The sequence below is a fragment of the Ornithorhynchus anatinus genome, chromosome 6 (genome assembly GCF_004115215.2).
Source record: "Ornithorhynchus anatinus isolate Pmale09 chromosome 6, mOrnAna1.pri.v4, whole genome shotgun sequence".
NCBI lineage: Eukaryota > Metazoa > Chordata > Mammalia > Monotremata > Ornithorhynchidae > Ornithorhynchus > Ornithorhynchus anatinus.
Window position 1 is genome coordinate 29,700,671 of NC_041733.1, and position 19,824 is coordinate 29,720,494.

The 19,824-nt window shown below is 47.6% G+C and overlaps 1 protein-coding gene across 1 annotated transcript in view; it reads right to left on the reverse strand.

Moving 5' to 3' along the window:
- Positions 1-14,907, reverse strand: part of MTM1 (myotubularin 1) — an 80,783-nt gene extending 65,876 nt beyond the window's left edge. The window contains exon 1 of the mRNA XM_029067598.2: positions 14,732-14,907. The gene's annotated coding sequence lies outside the window, so the exon portion shown is untranslated. The remainder of the gene's footprint in view (positions 1-14,731) is intronic.
- Positions 14,908-19,824: the final 4,917 nt, after the last annotated feature.

The window sequence follows — 19,824 nt, forward strand, 5'->3', positions numbered from 1 at the left end:
ATCCCCACATGGGACAACCTGATAACCCTGTATCTACCCCAGCACTTAGAACTGCTTGGCACATAGTAAGCGCTTTACCAATACCATAATAATTATTACCAATCATTTAATGTCATTTATTGATTGCTTACAGGGTACTAAGCCTTGGGGAGAGGACAATACAACAGAATTGGTAGACACATTCCCTGCCTATGAAGAGCTTACAGTCTAAAGGGGAAAATAGACATACATTAAAATAAATTTAAGGCATGTACATCAATTCTGTGGGGCTGAGGGTGGGGAGACTATCAAGAACTTAAAGGGTACAGGTTCAAGTGCATAGGGAACACAGAAGGGAGAGGGAGTAGAGAAAATGAGGGCTTAGTCAGAGAAGGCCTCTTGGAGGAGGTGTGATTTTAATAAGGTTTTGGAAGCGATGGTCTGTTAGGTATGAAGTGAGAGGGAGTTCCAGGCCAGGGGGAGAAGGGCAGCGTAGCATTTGGAAATCTAGACTACCAGAGATATTTATCGAGTGCTCACTAGGCACAGTATTGTTCGAAGCACTTGCCACAGTACAAAAGAGTTGGCAGACATGTTCCCTGCCCAAGATCTATAGTCTAGAGGGATCAATTCTGAAGGGGAAAAGGAGCCATATTGTAGATAAAGTTTGACACCTATTTGTGCTGCTTCATCTCTCCACTGCTCTAGGCTTGTGAGGCCTAATCAACACACTGACCACGGATCAAACAACTTGAACAATTCCATCTGTGCTGCCTGAGGAAGAGACCTGGCATAAAATGTTAGGCTATCAACCAAAAGTCTACAATGCTGCAGGATCACTGTTTTTGAAGTGACGACACTCAGAGCTCAGCTTCGAGAGTATAGTATCTCTTATTTTAAATTGCTAAAATAGATGCCCAAGATGATCTTTTAAAGAGAACTTAGCACTGAAGCATCTCCCAGAAGGGGTCCGAAGAAAAGGAACGTCCTGAGAGCCGATTTCAAAACATGCCCCGCTGACACCAGCGCCTGGGAGCCCACATCAGAAAACAGGTCTAACTGGAATCCGCTGTGACCATTCGGCCTTTCATGGCCAAATGCATCACCGTGGCAAAGGTGAAGGGTGTCATGAGAGAGATGGTTTTAGGTGGCGAACAACCTGCGTTGACCTGCCCGTGCAAGGTCTACATCCATGTGCCTGAAACCTTAGCTTCCACAGTCATCTCACAAACCAGCTGAAGCGGTGAATGACTGAGGCTCTCCATCAGGCGGACACTCCATCATTCGGGCCCAGGCCTTACTTAAGCCATAGAGAGTGAGCTGTGGGGTTGCTGCCCATCCTTCACTATGGCTGGCAGACTCGAACTGCCCCCCTCAGAAGTTCTATCGGCATCGCTTTCGGGCTACTCTCAACATCCAGGAGCAAGACAGAATCATAAACGATTAAGTCTGGGAACAAAGTCAGATTCCTAGCACTGAAACGATGCTGATATCGACCCAGCTTCACTGGGTGGGACAAAGAGGAAATAGGGTGACAGTAGGATACGTGAACGGGTGCGAAGTGGTAGGAACCAAAACCAAGGACAACAAAGGAATCACGTTAAGGGTACTGTTCAAAGCCAAAGCCAATCCTGCATTCCAGCATTCCAGCAGAAAACTGAGACATGTGAAACAGACAGACCAGCATGACAAACTGCAATCAAACAAGGAGCAGCTCCTTTTTTTTAATCGTCACTTGTTAAGCGTTTCCTATGTGCCAGGCATCGTACCAAGCGCCAAGGCAGATACAAAATAAACAGGCTGGACCCAGTCCATGATCCACATGAGGATCACAGTCTTAATCCTCATTTTACAGATGAGGTAACTGAAGCACAGAGAAGCGAAGTGACTTGCCCAAAGTCACACAGCAGACAAGTTGCTGGGCCAGGATTAGTCCTGAAAGGAAGACAGGAGTCAAGAAATGTTCTTTATAAGGAAAGAGAAACAGACAAAATGAAACTAGGAAAGGCATAGATGCTGCTCCCTGATAACTAATGTCAAACATTTCAACAACTATAGCTACCTAGGGAAATTGATCTCAGTGGAATAAAAGCCTCAAGATTTACATTCAGGAAAGAATGGCATCGATATGAAATGGATTTTTCCCATTCATTACATCCACAAGGTATTCGAGGCCTTAACACAATTAATCTCTTCTGTTTTTGAACCGCTCAAAAAATTTACCACACTTTTGTAAAAGAGAAAATTTGGTATGAGAGTGGACAGAGAACAAGAATAACAATGACGTTGTGCAAATAAGAGTAGCAGAAAAATTATGGTAGGGACAAAAGTTTGGAAGCCCCAAGATCCTTTGAGACAAAAAAAGAAACTGAAACAGTGTTACTAGTGAAGGAGAATGGCTGTATAATGATGATGAAAATAACTGAATGCTTTAATTTCACCCTAAGCTAAAACACAAATGAAAAGGATAATGTTTAGTAAGTTCCAAGGCCATGCTAAAAGACATTTGTCAGAATACAGGTTAATGGACTACTTACCTCATTCGAAACACATAAATAAACAGCGACAGATTAATTGCACTCTGGCACTGAAAAGCTAATTTACTTAAAACAATTAAAAGAAGGCAAAGAGAACTGGAAGCCTACTAGAAATTTAAAGTTCTAGAAAAGCAGACGAAGTATCACTTCATGATGGTTCTGAAAAATTATTCTAGAAGAGCATTTAATCTCTCATATGAGTCGAAAGGAAAGTGTAACATTGGTATTAATTGGAAACCTATCAACCTTTAGAGAAACACTGAATTTTAGTAATAAGATTCAGCAGCATTCACATCACACAAATTTATCATTTTCAAGAAGAATACAAGAAAGGAAAAACGATGCTGTTTTTAAATGCTATTTTCTAAGTGCTTACTATGTGCCAGGCACGGTACTAAGCTCTGGGGTAGATACAATTGGACACATTCCATGACCCAAAAGGGGCTCAAAGTCTTAACCCTATTTTACAGAGACACAGAGAAGTCAAGTGAATTGCCCAATGTCACACAGCAGACAACTGGCATAGTTGGAATTAAAACCCAAGTACTTCTGATGACTCCAAGGCCCACTAGGCCATGCTGTTTCTAAAACAAGTTCTTGTAAAACAATCCCTTAACTGCTTCCCATTTCTGTTTTTCTAAGTTTCCACAACAAAATGCTAGGTGGTCAGATTGGTAAATCAGTATATAAAATCCACTTTCTCCCCCTCTAGACTGTAAGCTCACCGTGGGCAGGGAAAATGTCTACCAACTCTGTTATACTGTACTCTCCAAAGCACTCGTATAGTGCTCTGCACACAGTAAGCACTCAATAAATATGACTGAATGAATGAAATAGCCTTGATTGATAAAATATCGGTGTCTATTTAATTCTTTAAAAAAGCCACTCTATACCCAAAAGTGCTGCACACTATGTCAGAAAGCCTGCAATTATACACCTCAGGATCCCATAAAGAAGCAAGAGTTTGGGCTCCTTTAGTCATGGTCAGATAGGTCTATAGACCTAGAATGAGAATTCACAGAAAATCTAAAACCTTTCCTCCAGAGCTCTACCTCACTGCTCTAGAATCTAAAAATGAAGTCAAAACACATTCAGGGAAACGACACTTGTAGGGAAAAATGAATTCCAATTAAATGGTCCAAACAAAGAGTGTCATGGTACAACAATACAAAGCTAAAATTAGTGTGAGAAATTTCCAACAGTTATTTATAGAGTTGCTAACTAAAGAAATTGAGAAACTGACATTCAGGCCAACAGAAAAACAGGCCCACAACATTCCTCTTGCAGCAATATGAAGACAAGTGCCAAGCTCGGATGAAGGCCTCTAAGGAGACCTAGCAAAAGAGCGGAAACAGAGAGAGGGAAATCAATCGGTGGCATTTACTGAGCACTTACTAAGTGCAGAGCACTGTACAAAGCGCTTCAAAGTGACCAACAGGATTCCAAACCAGGACAAAGTTTGAGAGCTCACCTCCTCCAGGAGGCCTTCCCAGACTGAGCCCTCCCTTTCCATCTGCCCCTTCTCCGCTCCCCATCGCCCCTACTCCCTCCCTCTGCTCTACCCCCTTCCCCTCCCCACAGTCCTTATGCATATTTGTATATGTTATTACTCTATTTTATTAATGCTGTGTATATACCTATGATTCGATTTATCTATTTTGATGGTATTGATGCCTACTTGTTTGGTTTTGCTGTCTGTCTCCCCCTTTTAGACTATGAGCCCGCTGCTGGGCAGGGATTGTCTTTATCTGTTGCCAAATTGTACATTCCAAGCGCTTAGTACAGTGCTCTGCACACAGAAAGCACTCAATAAATATGATTGAATAAATGAATGAATGATGAAGAGTGAACTTCAGATTGCAACAGCCTCAACACTGAATTCCTTGCTTCCTCATTATAAGTCATCATCAGACCCGCTATACATAAATCTGGGCCACACGCTCCCTCGATAATGCTATACTGACACAGAAGTCCATGTGCAGTTAAGAAACAAAAAATCCTATAGCCCACAGGGCCAAACCCATTTTCACAATGCATCATAAACACACAATTCCTTCTTCTTGCTTATTTTATGGTATTTTTAATCGCGTACTACGTGCCAGGCACTGTACTAAGTGCTGGGGAAACAGTGCTTGGCACATAGTAAGCGCTTAAATACCGTAATTATTATTATTACAAGCTAATCAGGTTGGACATAATCCATGTCCCACTTTAATCTTAATCCCCATTTTACAGACTGAGGGAACTGAAGCCCAGAGAAGTTAAGTGACTTGCCCAAGGTCTTCTCTGGAAATTCTGTAGGATCTTGCAGAATTGTCGATCAGGATGTGGGCTCAATAATGCCTAATCTGAAATAGCCCCCCTAGACTCTGGCCTGTGCACAGTACTGCCTTGGGGTCCCCTTTCATCTCCCACTAATTCCTTTGCTCCTCAGGTGGGCGGTGAAGGTTTAGGGTGTCACTTGAAATTCCAAACTGCACCTAATCATGAAATAATGTGAGGGAATTTACAGGACATTAGAAATGAGATTGTTTCCCTGGGCCTGGGAGCAGAGGGAACTTTTTTATATATTTTAAAGACAAGATGAGACCAGCGAGGCTGGCTGGCCTGAAGTTCAACTATATGAATCATTGAGTTTCTAGCAAATATAAAACAAACTGGGTTGGTGATTTGGAGAATGCAGGAAGCAAAGACAGAAATTTTTAAAAGGCGTGAGGTACATAGAAGAAAACCAAATTTTGGTTCCATTTTTTTTCTAGCAAGGCTTGAAGAATTTTTAGGGAATTTGCTGAAATTTGATGAGCACACAGCACCTGAAACACTGGCAGATGCACAAAGTTTACTGCTCCACGAAGGTCTGTTTTTCCTCTATAAGCTTTCACTGGACATGTCTACACATCACGAACATGGCAGTAGGAAAAGATGAATTCTGCCTCTATTGGCTCAGATATTAGCAATATTTCCATATTTTAAGAAACTGGGACGTGAGACCAAGACTGTAAGCCCGTCAAAGGGCAGGGACTGTCTCTATCTGTTACCGATTTGTACATTCCAAGCGCTTAGTCCAGTGCTCTGCACATAGTAAGCACTCAATAAATACTATTGAATGAATTTTGGGGTCACAATTCAGAATTCACCTGAAACACTTCAGTCACTTGATGTCTTCTACACTCTAAGTCATTCTGGGCAAGGAACGTGTATACCAACTGTTGTTATATGGTATTGTCCCAAGTCCTTAGTACAGTGCACTGCACACAGTAAGTGCTCAATAAATACGACTGATTGATTCAACCCAGCGCTTAGAACAGTCCTTTGACACATGGTAAGCACTTAACATAAAATGTGCTCAAAAATGTACCATCTTCCTCAAAGGCAAATCATTTAATCATCTACCATGACTGAATAATAATGTTGGTATTTGTTAAGCGCTTACTATGTGCAGAGCACTGTTCTAAGCACTGGGGTAGATACAGGGTAATCAGGTTGTCCCACACAGGGCTCACAGTCTGAATCCCCATTTTACAGATGAGGTAACTGAGGCACAGAGAAGTGAAGTGAATTGCCCATGGTCACACAGCTGACAAGCGGCAGAGCCGGGATTCAAACCCATGACCTCTTACTCTGAAGCCCAGGCTCTTTCCACTGAGCCATGACTGAACTGAAAGGACATATATTGAATATGATTTGGAAATAGTAATAATAATAATTATAGTATTTGTTAAGCATTTACAATGTACCAGGCACTGTACTAAGCACCGGGGTGGATACAAGCAAATCAGGTTGGAAACAGTCCGTCCCAAATGGGGCTCACAGTCCTTATTTTACAGATGAGGGAACTGAGGCCCAGAGATGTGAAGTGACTTGCCCAAGGTGACAAAGCAGACAAGTGGTGGAGCCATGATTAGAACCCAAGATCTTCTGACTCATTCATTCATTCATTCAATAGTATTTATTGAGCGCTTACTATGTGCAGAGCACTGTACTAAGCGCTTGGGATGAACAAGTCGGCAACAGATAGAGACGGTCCCTGCCGTTTGACGGGCTTACGGTCTAATCGGGGGAGACGGACAGACGAGAACGATGGCACTAAACAGCGTCAAGGGGAAGAACATCTCGTAAAAACAATGGCAACTAAATAGAATCAAGGCGATGTACAATTCATTAACAAAATAAATAGGGTAACGAAAATATATACAGTTGAGCGGACGAGTACAGTGCTGTGGGGATGGGAAGGGAGAGGTGGAGGAGCAGAGGGAAAAGGGGAAAATGAGGCTTTAGCTGCGGAGAGGTAAAGGGGGGATGGCAGAGGGAGTAGAGGGGGAAGAGGAGCTCAGTCTGGGAACGCCTCTTGGAGGAGGTGATTTTTAAGTAAGGTTTTGAAGAGGGAAAGAGAATCAGTTTGGCGGAGGTGAGGAGGGAGGGCGTTCCAGGACCATGGGAGGACGTGACCCGGGGTCAATGGCAGGATAGGCGAGACCGAGGGACGGTGAGGAGGTGGGCGGCAGAGGAGCGGAGCGTGCGGGGTGGGCGGTGGAAAGAGAGAAGGGAGGAGAGGTAGGAAGGGGCAAGGTGATGGAGAGCCTTGAAGCCTAGAGTGAGGAGTTTTTGTTTGGAGCGGAGGTCGATAGGCAACCACTGGAGTTGTTTAAGAAGGGGAGTGACATGCCCAGATCGTTTCTGCAGGAAGATGAGCCGGGCAGCGGAGTGAAGAATAGACCGGAGCGGGGCGAGAGAGGAGGAAGGGAGGTCAGAGAGAAGGCTGACACAGTAGTCTAGCCGGGATATAACGAGAGCCCGTAATAGTAAGGTAGCCGTTTGGGTGGAGAGGAAAGGGCAGATCTTGGCGATATTGTAGAGGTGAAACCGGCAGGTCTCGGTAACGGATAGGATGTGTGGGGTGAACGAGAGGGATGAGTCAAGGATGACACCGAGATTGCGGGCCTGTGGGACGGGAAGGATGGTTGTGCCATCCACGGTGATAGAGAAGTCTGGGAGCGGACCGGGTTTGGGAGGGAAGATGAGGAGCTCAGTCTTGCTCACGTTGAGTTTTAGGTGGCGGGCCGACATCCAGGTGGAGACGTCCCGGAGGCAGGAGGAGATGCGAGCCCGAAGGGAGGGGGAGAGGACAGGGGCGGAGATGTAGATCTGCGTGTCATCTGCGTAGAGATGGTAGTCAAAGCCGTGAGAGCGGATGAGTTCACCGAGGGAGTGAGTGTAAATGGAGAACAGAAGAGGGCCGAGAACTGACCCTTGAGGAACTCCAACAGTTAAAGGATGGGAGGGGGAGGAGGCTCCAGCGTAGGAGACCGAGAATGATCGGCCAGAGAGGTAAGAAGAGAACCAGGAGAGGACAGAGTCCGTGAAGCCAAGGTGAGATAAGGTATGGAGGAGGAGGGGATGGTCGACAGTGTCAAAGGCAGCAAAGAGGTCAAGGAGGATCAGAATGGAGTAGGAGCCATTAGATTTGGCAAGAAGGAGGTCATGGGTGACTCCCAAGTGTCTGCTCTAGCCATTACTCCATGTTGCTTCCCAGTTCTTGAGAATATGATTTTTTAAATTCATGAAAATTAGGCGATCTGATGAATAATGCACTGAGATGTAATCATGGTAAGGGTAATTCCTGATACACTCTTTTTAAAAAAAATCTACAGAGATGCACTCAGTTTATTCATTCAATTGTATTTATTGAGATTAAGCATTTACTGTGGGCAAAGCACTGCACTAAATGCTTGGGAGAGTACACTATAACAATAAACAAATACATTCCCTGCCCACAACAAGTTTACTAGTGAGTTTCACATTCGTCTGTTTGGGAGGAAACACTGTCTTACCTTCCTAAAACACTATCAGTTCTTTTCTGAACTGCTTTAAATGATGAATAAAATGATTCATTCATTCATTCAACTGTATTTATTGAGGGCTTACTGTGTGCAGAGCACTGTACTAAGCGCTTGGAAAGTTCAATTCGGCAACAGATAGAGACAATCTCTACCCAACAACGGGCTCACAGTTCTCTAGAGGCTATACCATGGTTGCAATTTGCCTTTCTCCCACTCCCCCCTTGCTTTTAACCCAGCTCCCAGAAGGGAAAGAGAAAAAGAGCAATGTCTTTATTTGGGGCTCCCTGGAATGTGAAAGCCATCAAAATATCTCCAAAAGAATCAAAATGTTCCAAGTACACATTTAGGATTACCATCATGTTGGTTACTATCAAACAGGGGCTACCGTTTACAATTAAACTTGGACTTTTATGATGAACTCAAGGCTGGAAGTAATTTTTTAATGGTATTTGTCAAGTAAGCACTTAAATACCACGATTATTAGTGCTCTGCACACATTAAGTGATTAATAACTACAATTGAATGAATGAATTTACAATGTGCCAGGCAAGTCCTGGGGTTTATAGAAGATAGTCAGGTTAGACACAGTCCATGTTCCACATGGGACTCAGTCTTAACCCCCATTTTACTGATGAGGCACTTGAGGACCGGAGAAGTTAGGTGACTTGCCTAAGGTCACACAGCAAATGGCAGATCTGGAATTAGAACTATTAAGACTGGGAGCCCCAGGTGGGACAGGGACTGCTGTCCAACCCAATTTGCCTGTATCCACTCCAGCGCTTAGTACAGAGCCCGGTAAACAGTAAGTGCTTAACAAAGACCACAATTATCATAATAATAATTATTCTTATAAAGTTCTCTGACTCCCAGGCCATGCTTGTGATTGTGGCGGTGTTTTACTGAGTTTAACTGAGTGGTCAAAGTGGAAAATCCAGACTATCATGAACAAAAAGGCCGATCATTTCCCCTATTAAACATTTCGCCTGCCTTTTAGGTTGACCATTCAATTATGACTGTACTGAAACTCAGACTCTATGGCCATGCGACGTCAGGGAATAAGAAGAGATGTTTACCATATTCGGTGCAGTGGGTTTTAAAAAAAAACAAAACCCCAAAAAAACACCCTGAAACAAATCCAGGAAGAGTTTAGGAAACGAAACTCAGGCGGGGGTAGGGAAGAACGTGGTGGGAGGATTATTGGAAAAAAAAACATTAAAGGCTCGCAACTTGTCTAAATATCCCTTAAGGTCCTCACTCATCACAATCAGCAGAAGACGGGGATGGTGGGGAGAAGAAAGAAAGGTGCAGAGGAAGTCGAGGGAAAGAGCTTAGTACAGTGCTCTGCACAAAGTAAGAGCTCAATAAGTATGATTGAATGAATGAAAGACATCCACCACCCAGAAAACAAAAGTGGCGAGTAGGAGGGGGACAGCTGGAAGACGAAGTAATCAGAAAAAGAGAAAAAAAAGCGGGAGATCCCGTCAATTCCAACTCCTGCAGAGAAAGCCAAGTGTGGCCTAGTGGGAAGAGCATGGGTCTGGCAGTCAGAAGCCCTGGGTTCTAATTCCGCCTCTACCAATCGCTGGCCACGTGACCTTGGGCAAATCACTTGACTTGTCTGTGCCTCAGGTTCCTCACCTGTAAAATGGGGATATCTGCTCAACCTCCTGCTTAGCCCCATGCGGGACAGTGACTGAGGCCGGTCTAATTAACTTGTACCTACCCCAGTGCTTTGAACGGTGTTTGACACATAGTAAGTGCTTGACGGAATAAAAAGCAGCATGGCTTAGAGGAGCCCGAAGGTCATGAGTTCTAATTCCGACTCGGCCACTCCTCTGCTGTGTGTCCTTGCGCAAATCACTTAGAGAAGCAGCGTGGCTCAGGGGAAAGTGCCTGGGCTTGGGAGTCAGAAGTCATGGGTTCTAATCCCGGCTCCGCCGCTTGCCAGCTATGTGACTTTGGGCAAGTCACTTAACTTCTCTGTGCCTCAGTTACCTCATCTGTAAAATGGGGATTAAAACTGAGCACCCCACATGGGAAAACCTGATCTCCTTGTATCCCCCCAGTGCTTAAAACAGTGCTTTGCACATAGTAAGCCCTTAACAAATACCACCATTATTATTATTAAATTGCTTCACTTCTCTGTGCCTCAATTCTGTGAACTGGGGCTTAAGACTCTGAGCCCTATGTGGAACTGAGACTGCGACCAACCCAATTACTTCTGTATCCATCCCAGCGCTTCGAACATTCATTCATTGATTCAATATGATTTACTGAGCGCTTACTATTTGCAGACCACTGTATTAAGCGCTTGGAATGTACAATTTGGCAATAGATAGCGACAATCCCTGCCCAATAACGGGCTCACAGTCTAAACAGGGGAGACAGACAGCAAAGCAGAACAGAACAAAACGAAACAAGTAGTCTGGCGCAGACATAATAATTATAATAATGGCGGTATTTGTTAAACGCTTCCTCTGTGCCAAGTACTGTTCTAATCGCTGGGGGGTTGGGGGGTGCAAGGTGATCAGGTTGTCCCACGTGGGGTTCCTAGTCTTCATCCCCATTTTCCAGATGAGGTCACTGAGGCCCAGAGAAGTGAAGTGACTTGCCTAAAATCACACAGGTGACAAGTAGTGGAGCCAGGATTAGAACCCACGACCCCTGACTCCCAAGCCCGGGCTTTTTCCACTGAGCCACGCAAGATAAACAGAATCATAAATATACACAGTGCCTGGCACATAGTAAGCACTTTAATACGATGCTGACGCTGTTTAGAGGTTCTAATCCCGGCTCCGCCCCTTGTCAGCTGGGTGACTTTGGGCAAGTGACCACCTCTCTGTGCCTCAGTGGCCTCATCTGTCAAAGGGGAATGAAGACTGCAAGCCCCACGTGGGACAACCAGATCACCCTGCATCTCCTCCAGTGCTGAGAAGAGCGCTTGGCCCATAGTAAGCGCTTAACAAATACCATCATCACAGAGAAGCAGCGTGGCTCAGAGGAAAGAGCGCAGTCTTGGGAGTTAGAGGTCATGGGTTCTAATCCTGGCTCCGCCGTTACTCAGCTTTGTGATCTTGGGCAAGTCACTTCACTTCTCTGTGCCTCAGTTCCCTCATCTGTCAAATGGGGATTAAAACTGTGAGCCCCACATGGGACAACTTGATCACCTTGTATCCCCCCCCCGGGCGCTTAGTACAGTGCTTTGCACATAGTAAGCGCTTAACAAATACCACCATTTATTTAAAAAGGGGGCCTGGCTTTGGGAACTACACTTCCTATGTAGAGAAGCAGCGTGGCTCAGTGGAAAGAGCACGGGCTTGGGAGTCAGAAGTCATGGGTTCTAATCCCGGGTCTGCCACCTGTCAGCTGTGTGACTGTGGGCAAGTCACTTTTTTTTTTGGTGGGTATTTGTTAAGCGCTTACTATGTGCAGAGCACTGTTCTAAGCGCTGGGGTAGACACAGGGGAATCAGGTTGTCCCACGTGGGGCTCACAGTCTTAATCCCCATTTTACAGATGAGGGAACTGAGGCACAGAGAAGTTAAGTGACTTGCCCACAGTCACACAGCTGACCAGTGGCAGATCCGGGATTCGAACCCATGACCTCTGACTCCAAAGCCTGTACTTCTCGATGCCTCAGTGACTTCATCTGTAAAATGGAGATTAAGGCTGTGAGCCTCACGTGGGACAACCTGATCACCCTCTCTCTACCCCAGGGCTTAGAACAGTGCTCTGCACATAGTAAGCGCTTAACAAATACCAACATTATTTTGATTATGAGGCAGCGGGGCAGCCAACAACTCCCACCGTGTCTCTTGGTTGGCCCAGCAATTAACTCACTAATGCCAGCCTCCCGTCAAGTGGGGAAAGAAGAAACTTTTCTAGCAGCGTGGCTCCGTGGAAAGAGCCCGAGCTTGGGAGTCAGAGGTCATGGGTTCTAATGCCGGCTCTACCACCTGTCAGCTGTGTGATTGTGGGCAAGTCACTTCACTTCTCTGTGCCTCAGTTCCCTCATCTGTAAAATGGGGATTAACTGTGAGCCTCACGTGGGACAACCTGATGACCCTGTATCTACCCCAGCGCTTAGAAGAGTGCTCTGCACACAGTAAGCGCTTAACAAATACCAACATTATTATGAGAAGCAACGTGGCTCAGTGGAAAGAGGCCGGGCTTGGGAGTCAGAGGTCATGGGTTTGAATCCCGGCTCTGCCACCTGTCAGCTGTGTGACTGTGGGCAAGTCACTTCACTTCTCCGTGCCTCAGTGACCTCATCTGTAAAATGGGGATGAAGACTGGGAGCCTCACCTGGGACAACCTGATGATCTTGTATCTTCCCCCAGTGCTTACAGCAGTGCTCTGCACATAGTAAGCGCTTAACAAATACCAACATTATTATTACGTGGGACAAGTTAATTACCCTGTATCTACGCCAGCGCTTAGAACAGTGCTCTGCACATAGTAAGCGCTTAACAAATACCAACATTATTATTATGTGGGACAAGTTAATTACCCTGTATCTACGCCAGCGCTTAGAACAGTGCTCTGCACATAGTAAGCGCTTAACAAATACCAACATTATTATTATTACGTAGGACAACTTAATTACCCTGTACCTACCCCAGCGCTTAGAACAGTTCTCTGCACATAGGAAGCACTTAACAAATACCAACATTATTATTATTATTATTATTATGTGGGACCACTTAATTACCCTGTATCTACCCCAGCACTTAGAACAGTGCTCTGCACATAGTAAGGGCTTAACAAATACCAACATTATTATTATTACGTAGGACAACTTAATTACCCTGTACCTACCCCAGCGCTTAGAACAGTTCTCTGCACATAGGAAGCACTTAACAAATACCAACATTATTATTATTATTATTATTATTATGTGGGACCACTTAATTACCCTGCATCTCCCCCAGCGCTTAGAACAGTGCTCTGCACATAGTAAGGGCTTAACAAATACCAACATCATCATTAAGAGCTTGGGCTTGGGAGTCAGAGGTCACGGGTTCGAATCCCACTCTGCCACTTGGCAGCTGGGTGACCGTGGGCAAGTCACTTCACTTCTCTGGGCCTCAGTGACCTCATCTGGAAAATGGGGATGAAGACCGGGAGCCTCACGTGGGACAACCCGATCACCCTGTATCTCCCCCGGCGCTTAGAACGGTGCTCTGCACATAGTAAGCGCTTAACAAATACCAACATTATTCCCCTGTGTCTACCCCAGCGCTTAGAACAGTGCTCTGTACATAGTAAGCGCTTAACAAATACCAACATTATTATTATTATTATTACGTAGGACAACTTGATTACCCTGTACCTACCCCAGCACTTAGAACAGTGCTCTGCACATAGGAAGCACTTAACAAATACCAACATTATTATTATTATTATGTGGGACAACTTAATTTCCCTGTATCTCCCCCAGCGCTTACAACAGTGCTCTGCACATAGTAAGGGCTTAACAAATACCAACATTATTATTATTATTACGTAGGACAACTTAATTACCCTGTACCTACCCCAGCGCTTAGAACAGTTATCTGCACATAGGAAGCGCTTAACAAATACTAACATTATTATTATTATTATGTGGGCCAACTTAATTACCCTGCATCTCCCCCAGCGCTTAGAACAGTGCTCTGCACATAGTAAGGGCTTAACAAATACCAACATTATTATTATTACGTAGGACAACTTAATTACCCTGCATCTCCCCCAGCGCTTAGAACAGTGCTCTGCACATAGTAAGGGCTTAACAAATACCAACATTATTATTATTATTACGTAGGCCAACTTAATTACCCTGCATCTCCCCCAGCGCTTAGAACAGTGCTCTGCACATAGGAAGCGCTTACCAAATACCAACATTATTATTACGTAGGACAACTTAATTACCCTGTACCTACCCCAGCGCTTAGAACAGTTCTCTGCACATAAGAAGCGCTTAACAAATACCAACTTTATCATGTGGGCCAACTTAATTACCCTGTACCTACCCCGGCGCTTAGAACAGTGCTCTGCACATAGCAAGCGCTTAACAAATACCAACATTATTATCATGAGGCGGCGGGGCGGCCTACAACTCCCACCGTGCCTCTTGCTCGGCCCACCCATTAACTCACTAACGCCAGCCTCCCGTCAAGTGGGGAAGGAAGAAACTTTTCTCGTTTTCTTTTGGCGGTGGCGCCCATCAGGTTTGAGACCTTTCCCCACACCCCGCCGGGGCCTCCGCCGTCCTGCGGCCTGGGGCCCCGAGGGGGGAAAGCTTCTCCTCCTTCCTGGCGAAGAAGCCCCGCCCGCCGCCGCCAGTCCTGCCAACTTTCTGCCCCAACTTCTCCCCGGCGATGCCCCCCGCGCTCACCTCGGGTCCCGGCCTCCGTCCAAGCCGCTGCCCCCCGGCCCGGCCCGGCCTTCTTCTCTCCCTCAATCGCTCGCTCGCCGTCCTGCCCCCGCCGCCCCCTTCCTCATGGGGGGGGGTGAAAGGTGAAGGCGGAGGCCGATGGCGGCCTGGTCCTTGACAGCCTTAGCCCCGCCCCGGAGGATGCCGGGAACCGTAGGCCTTTGCCATTAGCTCCGCCCCGGAGGATGCCGGGAATCGTAGGCCTTTGCCATTAGCTCCGCCCCGGAGGATGCCGGGAATCGTAGGCCTTTGCCATTAGCTCCGCCCCGGAGGATGCCGGGAATCGTAGGCCTTTGCCATTAGCTCCGCCCCGGAGGATGCCGGGAATCGTAGGCCTTTGGCATTAGCTCCGCCCCGGAGGATGCCGGGAATCGTAGGCCTTAAGCATTAACTCCGCCCCGGAGGATGCCGGGAATCGTAGGCCTTTGGGCCCTGACGGCATTAGCTCCGCCCCGGAGGATGCCGGGTATTGTAGGCCTTTGGGCCCTGACAGCCTTGGCTCCGCCCCGGAGGATGCCGGGTATCATAGGCCTTTGGGCCCCGAAAGAGCCAACTCCCAACGAGGCCCAACCTGGGGACGGTCGCAAAGCGCCCCTCATGGCCCTCCCCTTCATATCCCTGTCCCCTGCGAAGGATAATTAATAATAGTAATAATAATGTTGGTCTTTGTTAAGCGCTTACTATGTGCAGAGCACTCTACTAAGCGCTGGGGGAGATACAGGGTCATCAGGTTGTCCCACGTGAGGCTCACATTCTTAATCCCCATTTTACAGATGAGGTTCACTTCACTTGCTCACAGTCACACAGCTGACAAGTGGCAGAGTTGGGATTTGAACCCATGACTTCTGACTCCCAAGCCCGGGCTCTTGCCACCGAGTCACGCTGCTTCTCTGGGTCTTTGGGCCCCAGGAGAGCCAACTCCCTCCGAGGCCCAACCTGGGAACGGTCGACAGGCGCCCTGGGTCACCTCCTCCGTCCGCCTCCTACGCTCCTATGCGCGAGCTGCTGAGCGCTGCTGGCGAAAGTCCAAACACCAAGCCGACCTCACACACTTCAAATTTATCCTTTCCTGCCTTAACTCTGCCCTCTCCTCCGCCAGGCAAAGCTTCTTCTCCTCCCTCATCGACACCCATGCCCGTCACCCCCGCCGATTGTTCCGGACCTTTAACTCTCTCCTTAGGCCCCCTGCTCCTCCCCCTCCCCCATCTCTCACCCCTAATGATCTGGCCACCTATTTCCTCACGAAAATCAACACGATCAGGTCTGAGCTCCCCAAAGTCACCCCTCCGCCTCTCCCCTCCCCCCCAACAACCCCCTCCCCTACTTTCCCATCCTTCCCTGCAGTATCCTCAGAGGAGATCTCCTCCCTCCTCGCAAGTGCCACCCCCTCCACCTGCGCCTCGGACCCCATTCCCTCTCACCTTCTTAAAACCATCGCCCCTGCCCTCCTCCCTTCCTTAACTTCTATTTTTAACCACTCAATCTCCAAGGGCTCCTTCCCCTCTGCCTTCAAACACGCCCACGTCTCCCCCATCCTAAAAAACCCGCTCTTGACCCCACTTCCCCCTCCAGTTATCGTCCTATCTCCCTACTACCCTTCCTTTCCAAAATCTTAGAACGAGTCGTCTACAATCGATGCCTAGAATTCCTTAACTCCCATTCTCTCCTAGACCCCCTCCAATCTGGCTTCCGTCCCCTCCACTCTACCGAGACTGCTCTCTCTAAGGTCACCCGTGACCTCCTTCTTGCCAAATCCAATGGCTCCTACTCCATTCTGATCCTCCTTGACCTCTCTGCTGCCTTTGACACTGTCGACCATCCCCTCCTCCTCCATACCTTATCTCACCTTGGCTTCACGGACTCTGTCCTCTCCTGGTTCTCCTCTTACCTCTCTGGCCGATCATTCTCGGTCTCCTACGCTGGAGCCTCCTCCCCCTCCCATCCTTTAACTGTTGGAGTTCCTCAAGGGTCAGTTCTTGGCCCTCTTCTGTTCTCCATTTACACTCACTCCCTCGGTGAACTCATCCGCTCTCACGGCTTTGACTACCATCTCTACGCAGATGACACGCAGATCTACATCTCCGCCCCTGTCCTCTCCCCCTCCCTTCGGGCTCGCATCTCCTCCTGCCTCCGGGACGTCTCCACCTGGATGTCGGCCCGCCACCTAAAACTCAACATGAGCAAGACTGAGCTCCTCATCTTCCCTCCCAAGCCCGGTCCGCTCCCAGACTTCTCCATCACCGTGGATGGCACGACCATCCTTCCCGTCTCTCAGGCCCGCAATCTCGGTGTCATCCTTGACTCGTCCCTCTCGTTCACCCCACACATCCTATCCGTTACCAAGACCTGCCGGTTTCACCTCTACAATATCGCCAAGATCCGCCCTTTCCTCTCCACCCAAACGGCTACCTTACTATTACGGGCTCTCGTTATATCCCGGCTAGACTACTGTGTCAGCCTTCTCTCTGACCTCCCTTCCTCCTCTCTCGCCCCGCTCCGGTCTATTCTTCACTCCGCTGCCCGGCTCATCTTCCCGCAGAAACGATCTGGGCATGTCACTCCCCTTCTTAAACAACTCCAGTGGTTGCCTATCGACCTCCGCTCCAAACAAAAACTCCTCACTCTAGGCTTCGAGGCTCTCCATCACCTTGCCCCTTCCTACCTCTCCTCCCTTCTCTCTTTCTACCGCCCACCCCGCACGCTCCGCTCCTCTGCCGCCCACCTCCTCGCCGTCCCTCGGTCTCGCCTATCCCGCCGTCGACCCCTGGGTCACGTCCTCCCGCGGTCCTGGAACGCCCTCCCTCCTCACCTCCGCCAAACTGATTCTCTTTCCCTCTTCAAAACCTTACTTAAAAATCACCTCCTCCAAGAGGCCTTCCCAGACTGAGCTCCTCTTCCCCCTCTACTCCCTCTGCCATCCCCCCTTTACCTCTCCGCAGCTAAAGCCTCATTTTCCCCTTTTCCCTCTGCTCCTCCACCTCTCCCTTCCCATCCCCACAGCACTGTACCCGTCCGCTCAACTATATATATTTTCGTTACCCTATTTATTTTGTTAATGAATTGTACATCGCCTTGATTCTATTTAGTTGCCATTGTTTTTACGAGATGTTCTTCCCCTTGACGCTGTTTAGTGCCATTGTTCTTGTCTGTCCGTCTCCCCCGATTAGACTGTAAGCCCGTCAAACGGCAGGGACTGTCTCTATCTGTTGCCGACTTGTTCATCCCAAGCGCTTAGTACAGTGCTCTGCACATAGTAAGCGCTCAATAAATACTATTGAATGAATGAATGAATGACAGGCGCACTTCAAAGCCCTCCCACAGGGTTCCTGTCCCCTGCGAGGGATATTTAATAATAATAATAATGATGTTGGTCTTTGTTAAGTGCTTACTATGTGCAGAGCACTCTTCCAAGCGCTGGGGGAGATAGAGGGTAATCAGGTTGTCCCACGTGAGGCTCACATTCTTAATCCCCATTTTACAGATGGGGGAACTGAAGCCCAGAGAAGTGAAATGACTTGCCCACGCTCACACAGCTGACAAGTGGCAGAGTTGGGTCAACCCATGACCTCTGACTCCCAAGCCCGGGCTCTTTCCAGTGAGCCACACTGCTTCTCTAGATCTTTGGCCCTTGAGAGAGCCAACTCCTTCTGAGGCCCAACCTGGGGACAGTCAAAAAAGCGCACTTCATGGCTCTCCCACGGGCCTCCTGTCCCCTGCAAGGGATATTTGAGCAGCGTGGCTCAGTGGAAAGAGCCCGGGCTTTGGAGTCAGAGGTCATGGGTTCAAATCCCGGCTCGGCCACTTGTCAGCTGTGTGACTTTGGGCAAGTCACTTAACTTCTTGGTGCCTCAGTTCCCTCATCTGTAAAATGGGGATTAAGACTGTGAGCCCCACGTGGGGCAACCTGATTCCCCTGTGTCTACCCCAGCGCTTAGAACAGTGCTCGGCACATAGTAAGCGCTTAACAAATACCAACATTATTATTATTATTATATTTATTATTAATAATAATAATAATTTAGATCTTTGTTAAGTGCTTACTAGGTGCAGAGCACTGTTCTAAGTGCTGGGGTAGATAGAGGGTAATCAGGTTGTCCCACGTGAGACTCACATTCTTAATTCCCATGTTACAGATGAGGTAACTGAGGCCCAGTGAAGTGACTGGTGGGCAAGTGACTTCACTTGCTCACAGTCACACAGCTGACAAGCGTCGGAGGTGGGATTCAAACCCATGACCTCTGACTCCCAAGCCCAGGCTCTTGCCACTGAGCCACGCTGCTTCTCTAGGCCGTTGGGCCCCGGGAGAGCCAACTCCCTCTGAGGCCCAACCTCAAAAAGTCAAAAAAGCACACTTTATGGCCCTCCCACAGGCCTCCTGTCCCCTGTGAGGGATATTTATCAATAATAATAATAATAATAATAATAACAATGTTGGTATTTGTTAAGTGCTTACTACGTGCAGAGCACACCTCTAAGCGCTAGGGGAGATACAGGGTCATCAGGATGTCCCACATGAGGCTCACAGTCTTCATCCCCATTTTACAGATGAGGGAACTGAGGCCCAGAGAAGTGAAGTGACTTGCCCACAGTCACACAGCTGACAAGTAGCAGAGTCGGAATTCGAGCCCATGATCTCTGACTCCCAAGCACGGGGTCTTTCCACTGAGACACGCTGAATATTTCCCCAGCTGAGTCTCGCCGAGGGCAGCCTGTGCATCACAGACCTCCTCCCCGGTGCCGCTCGAACCCACCAGCCTGGCCTCCCTGAGGCAGAAATCAGGCAGCCTGGGTTGACTGGTAATAATAATAATGTTGGTATTTGTTAAGCACTTACTATGTGCCCAGCACTGTTCTTGGCACTGGGGTAGATACCTGCTAATCAGGCTCTCCCAAGTGGGGCTCACAGTCTTCGTTCCCATTTTACAGATAACAGGCACAGAGAATAATAATGATGGTAATTGGTTAGGCGCTTACTATGTACCCAGCACTGTTCTAATCACTGGTGTAGTTACAGGGTCATCAGGTTGTCCCATGTAGGGCTCACAGTCTTCATC